The sequence below is a fragment of the Macaca mulatta genome, chromosome 18 (assembly GCF_049350105.2).
Source record: "Macaca mulatta isolate MMU2019108-1 chromosome 18, T2T-MMU8v2.0, whole genome shotgun sequence".
Taxonomy (NCBI): domain Eukaryota; kingdom Metazoa; phylum Chordata; class Mammalia; order Primates; family Cercopithecidae; genus Macaca; species Macaca mulatta.
Window position 1 is genome coordinate 63437863 of NC_133423.1, and position 8449 is coordinate 63446311.

The 8449-nt window shown below is 39.6% G+C and overlaps 1 pseudogene; it reads right to left on the bottom strand.

Moving 5' to 3' along the window:
- Positions 1–4044: 4044 nt before the first annotated feature.
- LOC711940 (N-alpha-acetyltransferase 40 pseudogene) lies at positions 4045–4443 on the bottom strand (annotated as a pseudogene).
- Positions 4444–8449: the final 4006 nt, after the last annotated feature.

Here is an 8449-nt window from a genome sequence, read left to right on the forward strand (position 1 = left end):
ATATAGTTTATAAAGTAGAATGCATCAAACATATAAAAATTTATGTTAAAAACATTTTAACTTGAAGGGTATTTCTTTTATATGTATATATTATTATTATACTATAAGTTCTAGGGTACACGTGCACAATGTGCAGGTTTGTTACATATGTATACATGTGCCATGTTGTTGTGCTGCACCCATTAACTCGTCATTTACATTAGGTATATCTCCTAATGCCATCCCTCCCCCCTCCCCCCTCCCCCCTCCCCATGATAGGCCCCAGTGTGTGATGTTCCCCTCCTGTGTCCAAGTGATCTCATTGTTCAATTCCCACCTATGAGTGAGAACATGCGGTGTTTGGTTTTCTGTTCTTGTGATAGTTTGCTGAGAATGATGGTTTCCAGCTGCATTCATGTCCCTACAAAGGACACGAACTCATCCTTTTTTATGGCTGCATAGTACATGGTGTATATGTGCCACATTTTCTTAATCCAGTCTGTCACTGATGGACATTTGGGTTGATTCCAAGTCTTTGCTATTGTGAATACTGCCGCAATGAACATACGTGTGCATGTGTCTTTATAGCAGCATGATTTATAATCCTTTGGGTATATACCCAGTAATGGGATGGCTGGGTAAAATGGTATTTCTAGTTCTAGATCCTTGAGGAATTGCCACACTATTTTCCACAATGGTTGAACTAGTTTACAGTCCCACCAACAGTGTAAAAGTGTTCCTATTTCTCCACATCGTCTCCAGTACCTGTTGTTTCCTGATATTTTTAATGATCGCCATTCTAACTGGTGTGAGATGGTATCTCATTGTAGTTCTGATTTACATTTCTCTGATGGCGAGTGATGATGAGCATTTTTTCATGTATCTGTTGGCTGAGCATACTAATTGTTAAAAACAGAATAGAGTAATATTTGTATACATATTTGGTAACATATTCTTATTATAAATGTTTAAATTCATTTAAATGATCAGCTTCTCTTTTCTATGTTTAAGTTTATATGTTTAATAATTACAAATTATTAAACATGTTCTCTTTGATGTCCCCTTTCCATGGTCTCTATTCCTAAATTTTTAATATAATATTTTTTTCCAAGATGGAGTCTATTCCGAAATTTTATCATGAAGTGCTGTTTTAAATAATTATAGCACCATCAAACAAGAAAATACAAGAGTTTTTAACTAAAGATTCATTATTTTCTTATTTTTCTATAAAGTTTTATTCCTTTTATTAGTCATAATAATTTAAATATTATAAAACTTTTTAAAATCTTCCTCATTTTCAAATAATACCCTTTGCAGAATTCCTATTTTTACTTTTGGTTTTTAAATATCAGCAATTCACTTTCAATGTTCAAGTTTTGCATATATATATATATTATATATATATATATTTTTTTTGAACAAAGTGTCTTTGATTTGTGACATACGCAAAAAAAACCAATGCAAAAAGAGATCACTTTTTCCCTTTGATTCCAGTGATAACTGCTAAAGAAAATATATATATATATATATATATATATCAAGAAGGAGTTTATCTTCCGAATTTCCTCTTAAAAAAAAAGGATTAAAAAGAACCATTCACATGTCCTATATATACTTGACACCAACAAAAATAACCTGAAATAGGGTGGATATAACTAACATTTTTTTTAAAAAAAATCTTAACATGCTCTAAACAAATAAAAAAACAAAAAGCCTGGTACAAGAGGCCTGCTATGTTTCTTTGTTTTTTGTTGTTGTTGTCGCTGTTGTTTGTTTTTTTTTTTTTGAGATGGAGTCTCGCTCTGTCACCTAGGCTGCAGTGCAATGGCGTGATCTTAGCTCACCGCAACTTCTGCCACCCGGGTTCAAGCGAGTCTCCTGCCTCAGCCTCCTGAGTAGCTGGGATTACAGGCCACAACCACGCCCGGCTAGTTTTTGTATTTTTAGTAGAGATGGGGTTTCACCATGTTGACCAGGCTGGTCTTGAACTCCCGACCTCAGGTGACCCCGCCTGCCTCAGCCTCCCAACGTGCTGGGATTACAGGTGTAAGCCACCGCGCCCAGCCATGCCTGCTATGTTTCTCAAAATCAAGACCTGTGGGAAGTGGAGAAATACAGATGTTTTGGAAATGAATGGGCTCAACACCAACGAGAGTGATTACAAGTCTCAGACAGTGCCTCTCCCACCCTAGTCCCGACCAAACCCCTCCAGCAATGTCATCTCTCCCTGGGATGAAACCCACCAGGAGCCAGCAGGGTGACGCAGATGCAGACTTATTCCAGTGTAAAGCCGCAAGGCCCTCTCTAAGGAGTACCCAGTCCCACTGCTGCCCATCAAGAGCAGTGCAGAGTGCTCAACAGAGGGGCCAGGCTGGGTGAGGGAGGCCCTGTGTACACAGGCTCCTGCACAAGTAGGAATCCAGGTGAGAAGCAAGGACCGCTCTGGGGAGATCTGCCAGGACAGACTGCCAGAGTTGGGCAGAGGGTGGGATGTGAGCAGATGCTGAGGTCAGAGGGACCGATAGACCTCTGTGAGAGCTACTTCACGAAGGCTGGAACCTTCACGATACTCCCCAATGCAGAGCTCAGGGAGATCCACAGGGAGCTGTTTGGCGCTTTTTCCTTGATAAGGATTTGGTTTTTCTTTCCCTGGAAGAGGAACAAGGCCTAGAGATCAGGATGAGCATTAGTTCTGAGCCTGCCTTTCTATCCTATAAGAGAAGAGGAAGGCTTTCTCCTTCCCCTGCTCCAGCCTGTTACCACAGGGTGACACCAGAGAGAAAAGCAGCTGTTTTGGCCACTGAGAGGCATTCCTGCTGCAGCCTGAGCTATGGCCCGGCTGGGCCATGGCAGTGGCACTAGTGCCTTACTGAGGCAGTGAGGGGCAAAGCTGAGGAGTGCAGGCAGAGGGGCCTGCTGCTGGCTGGGAGCTCTCTGAAGAGGTAGGGTGGCTGCGGGGAGGGGTGCCCTACCCTTAGAGAGCTATCAGCACCAAGAGATGAGAAGAAATGGCAGTTAACTATACAAGAAACGAGAAGTCCTTCTGGGGAAGATGAAGGGCTCCCTGATGTTATTCTCCCCTTGAGACTAAGAGCAGAGGTATTTGGGGTAGAGGTGAGAGGCAGAGGAGAAAGAATGGTGAGGGCGGGCAGACAAGAACGAGCAGAACCTCTGGCTTTCTTCTATGAATCAAAAGCTCAAGTCACGGCCATGAGACCAGGAAGTTAAGCTTAGAATGCAACAACATCCCAGGAGCCTAGAGAAGCAATCATCCCCATGGTGGGTTCCACAGAACACCTCATTCCGGGGCCTTTCAGCCTTTCTCTCACTGACAGTGATGGAGAGAGGCAGTCTTCCTCCCAGAGTCAGCTGGTCTCAACATGAGCCCACTCCACGAATCCATAAAAACAGCTTGAAAGAGCTTTCTTCACTACCCTGCATCTTGGCACAAAAGACCTTCCCACAGTCTCCATAAGAGCATTCCATCTGCGAAAGTGTGAGTCTCTCTGAAGCCCCCTTCTTTGCCCAGATCTTACACCCAGTGTGTTCCTCTTTGGGGATCAGCAAACCCCAGACCCAGGACTCCAGAACTTTCATAAAGGTGGGCATAAACATTCCACTTGTCCAAGTGTATGTGTCAGGGGAGGGGAGGTTGCCGGGACTCTAGGAGCTGCAGACGTGGGAGAACCTCCACTGCAGGCCCCAGGAGCCAAGTGAGAAGGCAGCCACTGTGGAGGATGAGCTTCACTGCCAGGCCCCACCCACTCTTCCCTCCCTCTTTCTTTCCCTCCTAGCACTCTGGTCTCCTAGGAGAGGAGGAGCAGCTCATACCACTTCTCCCCAGGGTTCTGTGCTCTCAGGGTGCACCTGGCACGTGCAGGGCTGGGGAGGCCACAGCTCTGAGGACACCTGACAAAGGGTGAGACCAGGAAAGAGGAAAGGCCTTAGGAGAGAGCACTGTGACTTGAAAGTGGCTCTGAGAGTTCAGTGGCAGCAGCCACCGCAGTGCCTACCCGCGTGGGAGTGCTGGCTGTCCCCAAACTTGGTCCTCCGGCTCAGGATCTCCTAGGAGCAATCCTCCCCACAGCAACCGGATATCCTGGGGGAAGAGTCATCAATTTCAAACGGCAGCGCTTCTCTGAAGAACGGGTAGGCGCCATGATGGTATTTGAATACTGTTAGCATAACCTCCTTCATCTGTGTGCTGTTGGCCATGAGCTGCAGGGTCTGCATGAGGAACTTCCCCAGGCCTTTCCGCCGCACCTTGCTTTCCAACTGCACTTCACAGATGGTTTGCATATTCGTTTTGGTCAGGTCGAAGGCCCAATCCAAGGTGGCTGGCTCCGGTCCAGACACTCGCTTACATTCAATGGAGACATTCAACCCGTTTCTGTCGTGTTTCTTGAACACTGGGAAAGCCTCCAGAGGGTCTCCGAGCCTGTTGGCAGCATCCACAGCATCCATGGCTGCTCGCTCCTACAGTCGCTTCTGCTGCTTCTCCTTGGCTTGGCTTGACTTTCTCCCCAGAGCGGCGGAGGCGGCGACCCTCAACTCCTTCCCACGCTGGCCGGCAGGGGGGCGGCAACGGCGGCGGCGGCCGAGCGGCGGGCTGCATGTATGTTTTTAAAATACCATTATATTTTGCTAAGCAATCTCTAAACACACATATAGAAAACTAATTTATGTGTTCTGTGAAATTATCCCCCAAAACGACAGTACAAGATGTTAATACTTAATTGGGTCAGGATTATCTCTACCAAATTATCGATGTGCGTGGATGAACGCCAATACACTATTTTTATAAATTTATAAGAATGAAAATTGTATAAAATGTATAATAATAACAAGTTTTATTTTTCTTCTTGTTTAGACCCTTCATTGCCCTAACAAACACAGTATTTTGTATGCCTCTAGGTCTGTCCCTGCCTTTTATTTGGACAACACTCATTGTCACCGAAATGTCCTTCATCATCTTTAAACCAATTCCCAAAGAACATCAATTGTCATTTTTCTCTCAAGTTCCAGGAAAAGTGAAGGAAATTAGACTAGACTCTCAGCAGGGGAGTACATCATTTTTCAGCTGGTTCATACCAATCTCTTGCCAAATCTTTCACCCAGCTTTCATATGTACACAGAACCTAGTTTAATAGAAGAAATGATACAAACAATGAGGTGAAATGCTATTTATAAAATAGTCTTCTATTCACTGTCTAGAAAATAGAGCTCCAATTGGAAGTTTAAAAACGGGGTATTACCTCTGCTGCTTAGATTGCTGAACAATAATAAGTTTTTATACTGGAAGATAAGTCCAGAACAACTGAGAGTCACTCTTTCTATATAAAACGTTTAAAGAGCAAAATGTGCAGAAGATACAGGGAGAAATTAAGCCTGATTATATCCTCTGAAATGAAAAGGGGAAAATGTTCTAAATCCTAAACAAAGAGAGTATGTGGTCAGATAAGTTTAACTGCTGCCGAAAACAATTTAATCAGCCATTCTTTCTAAGATGTCCGTATGACTTCTGAGAAACAGAGTACTTTTGAACAAAGATGAAATCGCCTCCACTGTGAGTGGTACCAGCTAGTCATATCCTGATGTGTCATAGAGGACAGACAGGGACTTAAACCCAATACAAAAGGAAGAACATGAAGAAAAAAAAATAAAGGAAGCATTGATGATCAAACAGTTAATTGTTCACAGCAGCGATTATTTTTAAAAATCCCCTTCTACATCTAAGCAATAGAATGACCCCGAACAATATGCAACAAAACACTGCAGAAAATTGTTTACCTTGAAACAAAAACGAAGATCATTCATTTCAAAGCAAAACTGCAGTGCACAGCATTCTATGGTAAAACTCAAATAACCATGTAAGCATTAAAGAACAATTCCTTTGTACAATAGAAGGGGAAAATATTAGCTAGAGAGTTCTACTTCTGGCCTACTAAGTCTAAGCATGTATTAAAGGCAGGAGAACTCTGAGGAAAGAAAAATTAAAAAGCAGAGACCAGCAATATTTGACAAGAGCTAAATTCTTTAATCCAGTACCTGTAAGATCCCATTTAGATTTCCACATGAGACATAAACAGCCATGGAAATAGTTTTCAAAAATCATTAGGTCTACAAAATGTATGTACAGCTAGCAAAATTTGCATTAACCAAGTTCACATGTAACAATTCACATTTATTCGTTCATCCTGCCTAACCAATTCTAACTTTTGTAGTTTCCCTCAGAGTGAAAGAACATTCAAATATAGTTTACATTCCTGTGCACAAGAAATTAAGAATGTCTTGCTAGGTTAGTGCACACAAAATATTAAAAGTACATTATGTACTTTTAACATATAAGTATATACATGTATATATAAGTACATACATGTATATACATGTATATACAAATGTGCCCATGTATCTACCAACTAATGTATCAGAATTTGTATTTAAATGCAGTGTGAAATATTGCATACATATACAAAATATGTATAACTATGTCTATATATGGTTACATATGAATATGTATTAATTTGTATGTGTGTGCAGTCAGTATGAGTATTTGTGTATACAGTTATGAATCTATTTATATCTATCTATGTATCTATGTATCTATCTATCCATCATCTATCTATCTATCATCTATGGAGAGAGGAGTCCATGCCCACTGAATAAGACAAATATGTTTGCTTCTTTAGGTAATACGTTCATCACAATTCTATGTAGACACTGAGGTTGTCATCATGGCATCATAAACATTTAATTAATTGATGACTTGCAGCTACAGATGTTTATTCCCCTGCTTCCTGATTGATTATAGATTGTAAAGTGTGCTTTATTTATGGGTGAGCTCTTCAAACATGAGACAATGAAAAATTCTGAGACAAATTAGAAATAAAAATAATAAAACAGCATTTTTTAACTAGCCTCAGTTAATTTTTATGGATCAATTTTCCTTCTCACTCCACTGTAAACAGATACGGATATCTCCATGAAGAAAAGTAACCTTTATCCAGATAGATAGTTATCTGTTACCTTGAGAGGTAATAAGGTCAATTTCATTTATGCCAAAAATTGTAATTTAAAATTATGTAAGTGGAAAGGAAATAAAGTGATGAGTATAATCTCAAAGGAATTATATAGCAATAAAAATAAACTAACTGTTGATGGATAAGGCAAAACATATAATCTTCAGATTACCTAGGTACACTTAGCATGTTAAAGTAATAATTTTGAGAGGCAGATGTTAAGACAAATATTAACCAACTGGGCATTGCTGGATTGAGAGAGGAAATCAAAAGTTTCTTTAAAACGTTTGTTGAGGATATTCAAAACATCACTATGAATATATAAAGCAACTAATTCTGACCAAGAATAATGTCTAGCATTCAAGGACTTACTTACGTTGGGCTGGCTAACATTATAAATATCTTAAATGTTAACTCATTTAATTTTCACGAGAATCTTGTGAAATGGATATTATGTTTAAACCAATTTCAAAAATAAGAGCATTATGTCACATGGATATATATATATATGTGTATGTATATATGTATATCATCTACATTTTTAGGTAATTAGCTATTGTGTACAATATTTAATTTCAATGTTTGTTTTCCCCTAACATTAATATATACATACACATACACACATACATACGTATACACACCTACATGCACCAAATCCAGATATTTTCCTGGGTAAGAAATTCATCGTCCTTACTAAGATAATAAAATGTTTCCTTAGTCTCTCGTGAAATTTTTAATGAATGTGCTATTATACTAGGGCTTCATGTTTTATAACTCTCCATCTAATTCTGGAAACTGTCTCTGAACTTATTCTGGATGCATTTAGAATGTACAATTTTATGAGTTTTGACCCATATGTACATATCTATGAAACTATCATTATCATTAAGATAATAAACATATCAATACCCTTAAAGTTTCCTGATGTTCATCATCCCCAAATGTTTTCTCATGTTCTTTGTAGTTTCTCCCTCCCAATCCTCCTTGCCCACTTCTGCACAGCCAGCTACTGTTTACTTTCTGTCACAAAGTCATTAGTCTTGGTTACTTTTTGGTGTTCCAACAGCTGTTTAGTGATATCTCATGGGGGTTTTAATTTTGTATTTCCCAAATGACAGATGATATTGTGCATTGCTTCATATGCACAAATTTTCTCCCGTTCTTCACTCTGATGATAGTTTCTTTTGCTGTGCAGAAGATCTTTAGTTTAATTAAATAAAATTTTTTGTTTTCTCTTTTTCAGTTTTTATATTCTTGATGCAGAATTTTTTTAATACACTGGTTGCAAGTCTTTTATCAGGTAAGTAATTCATTATTATGTATGATATTTTATTTTATTTTAATGTCCGATTCTTTGTACCCAACATGAATTCCTTTTTTTCTTTTTGCGTATTTATCATGTATCTTGCAATCTTGCTAAATTGACTCATTAGTTCTAGTAGCACTTTAGT